Source organism: Mustelus asterias, chromosome 7 (genome assembly GCF_964213995.1).
Source record: "Mustelus asterias chromosome 7, sMusAst1.hap1.1, whole genome shotgun sequence".
Lineage (NCBI taxonomy): Eukaryota > Metazoa > Chordata > Chondrichthyes > Carcharhiniformes > Triakidae > Mustelus > Mustelus asterias.
In genome coordinates, this window is record NC_135807.1 from 28,288,153 (window position 1) to 28,291,851 (window position 3,699).

The window sequence follows — 3,699 nt, forward strand, 5'->3', positions numbered from 1 at the left end:
TCATTAGAAATAGAAATCATAGAAACCCTACAGTGCAGAAGGAGGCCATTCGGCCCATCGAGTCTGCACCGACCACAATCCCTACCCCCACATATTTACCCGCTAATCCCTCTAACCTACGCATCTCAGGGGCAATTTTAACCTGGCCAATCAACCTAACCCGCACATCTTTGGACTGTGGGAGGAAACCGGAGCACCCGGAGGAAACCCACGCAAACACGAGGAGAATGTGCAAACTCCACACAGACAGTGACCCAAGCCGGGAATCGAACTCGGGACCCTGGAGCTGTGAAGCAGCAGTGCTCACCACTGTGCTACCGTGCTAACCACTGTGCTACCATTACACATCATGGTCAAAGTGAAAACTTAGGTGTACCGAAGAAGGTTACAGAAAAATTATTCAAGGCAACTCTGGAAAGGAAAAATTTCTGAAATAATTGGCAGACACTAAAGTGGTTAAGTCACCAGATTCTGCTAGGATTTAAGGGTCAGTAAGGAGTGCTCTTGCTTTTTAGTCTCATTTTAAGGGACATATATGAATGTCAGGCTGATACCGGAGTGCTACACTGTTGAAGTGTCTTTTAACCAAGATCTGTCAGCTTTCTCAAAGGGAAGCAGAAAAGATCCCATCAGAATACTTTGATGGAACACAGGGCAGCTACCCTTGTGGGCGGCCCGATGGCATAGTGGTTAGCGTTGCTGCCTCACAGCATCAGAGACCCGGGTTCGATTCCGATCTTGGGTGACTGTCTGTGTGGAGTTTGCACGTTCTTCTCATGTCTGTGTGGGTTTCCTCCGGGTCTGTCGGTTTCCTCCCACAGTTCGAAGGTGTGTAGTTTAGGTGGATTGGCCATGCTAAATTGCCCTTTGAGATGTGTAGGGTAGGGGCATTAGTGAGGAAATTTGTGGGGTTACAGAGATAGGGTGAGGAGCATGGGTAAGATGCTCTATTGGAGAGTTGGTGCAGACTCAGTAGGTTGAATGGCCTCCTTCTGCACGATAAGGATTCTATGCTATTTATACTTCAATCAACATCATTAAAAGTTTTATTGTCTGGCCGTGATCAGGCTGCTATTTGTGGGAGCTTGCTATGCGCACATGGCTGGCTGTGGTTCCTACGTTACAACAATGACTATGCTTCAAAAGTAGTTGTATTTTTTTCTTTCATGCTCTGCTGAAGGAAGTTAGTGAAAAGATATTAGATGATCTGACCATAATTTAACCCTTAAATCAGCTTGGGGCAATTAGCTCAAATTAGCTCAATTAGCTTAAATGGAATTAATTCAAATGTGCCTGCTTAGCATGTGGGAAGTAGTGGGATCGATGCCCACATTCCCCACTTTGATTCAGTTGCTGATAGTGCCGGGGATTGTCAGAGGATACAAGATATAGATAGATTGGTAAATTGAACACAGAAGTGGCAGATGGAGTTTAATCTGGACAAATGCGAGGTGATGTATTTTGGAGGATCAAATTTAGGTGTGGATTATATTGTAAATGGCAGAAACCTTAGGAACATTAACATACTGAGGGATCTGGGAGTGCAGGGCCACAGTTCCCTAAGAATGGCAACACAGGTGGCCAAGGTGATTAAGAAGGCATATGGAATGCTTGCCTTCATCAGCCAGGGCATTCGGTACAATAATTGGGAAATCATGTTGCAACTATATAAAACCTTGGTTCGGCCGCATTTGGAGTATTGCATGCAGTTCTGGTCACCACACTACGAGAACGATATGGAAGCTTTGGAGAGAATGCAAAGAAGGTTCACCAGGATGTTGCCTGGTCACGAGGGTGTTGGCTATGAGGAGAGGCTGAATAAACTAGGATTGTTTTCACTGGAAAAATGGAGGCTGAGGGGAGACCTGATAAAGATCTACAAAATTATGAGAAGGCATAGACAGGGTGGATAGTCAGAGACTTTTTCCAAAGGTGCAAGTGTCAATTACAAGGGGGCACAGGTTCAAGGTGAGAGGGGGAAAGTTTAAGGGAGATGTGCAGGGGAAGTTTTTCACACAAAGAGTGGTGGGTGCCTGGAATGCGCTGCCAGAGGAGGTGGTGGAAGCAGGCACATTAGCAACATTTAAACGGCATCTGGATGGGTACATGAATAGGGAGGGAATAGAGGGATATGGACCGAGTAAGGGCAGAAGGTTTTTTTTTAAGTTTAGATAGGGCATCATGGTTGGCGCAGGCTTGGAGGGCCAAAGGGCCTGTTCCTGTGCTGTACTTTTCTTTATTCTATGTTCTAAATAGGAAAATTATGTGGGGCTCTGGGGATTTACCTAACTAACAGTCCTCTTCAAGAAAGAATGATGATAGAACTGATAAATATAAATCAACTCTTTGGTGGCAATTTTAGAAGTACAAAAACTAGAAGCAGGAGGAGGCCATTCAGCCCCTCAAGCCTACTCTGTCATTCATTTTGATCATGGCTGATCATCAAATTCAATATCCTGATTCCCCCTTCCCCCCCATATCCCTTGATCCCTTTAGCCCCAAGAGCTATATCTATAGGAATTTTAACCTAACAGACTGAAAATGTCAGACACCCATTCTTCATCCCACCTGACTTTACTCTGCGTTGACATCAGCAGTCAATAAGATTGAGCGAGGTACAAAACTAGCATTAGGTCTTATTCCATAAGTTTCTTGTTGAGACTGTTAGGTTAAAATGACTTCCTAATTGGAACCAATATTCTAGTTCATATTCGTGAGCTTTTAAAGATGCAAATAATAATCAATAATAACCAGCACTGAAATTGTTAAAGGTAAACTGCACATTCAATAGCGATGGCTATATATAAATAAAGGGAATGAAGTAGATGCAAGGGAATAGTTTTCACAAAAGTTTTTGATGGATGTCAGAGAGGAGTTTTACAGCAATCAGGCTTGTGAATGTCTGGAAGAAAAGTAACATCAAGGAAAGAAATTTAGTTGGCAGTCAGGAAACAAAAGGTAGGGGTAATGGGTGTTGGTCAGATTGTGGTTGATCAACAGTGTGGAGTACTGTAAAAAGGTAGGAAAACAGAGACCAGGTCTTGGAATGGGCAGACTAGTTTAAAGTTTATTTATTAGTGTCACAACTAGGTTTACATTAACACAGCAATGAAGTTACTGTGAAAATCCATTGGTCGCCTGTTTGGATACACTGAGGGAGAATTTAGCATGGTCAATGCACTTTACCAGCACGTCTTTCAGACTGTGGGAAGAAACTGGAGCACCCAGAGGAAACCCATGCAGACAAAATGCAGACTCCGCACAGACAGCAATTGAACAAGGATCCCTGGCACTGTGAGACAGCAGTGCTAACCACTGTGGCACCGTGCCACTCACACACGTAGGATGTGTAGGATGCAATGTGGAGGATGCAATGTAGTTACAGGAAGCAAAGCAATGAATAGGAGTACACACGCAATGATGAATGTGAAAGAACAGAAAGTATGAGAGATGAAAATACATGGAGGCTTAAATTTATCAGTGTTCACACAGGGCAGCATGATGGTTCATCTGTGCCATACCATCTCTAAAAGCTTGATACCCTGCTAAGAGTGTAAAGTCCAATACTGCACAAAATATTCAAACTGGGATCTCATTAAGGATTTATTTTAGCTGAGCATTTTCTTTTTATTTGCTTCCATTCCTCTCATGATAAAACTTCGATTTTTTTATCGCCTCATCACCATAGGCCTTTCATGT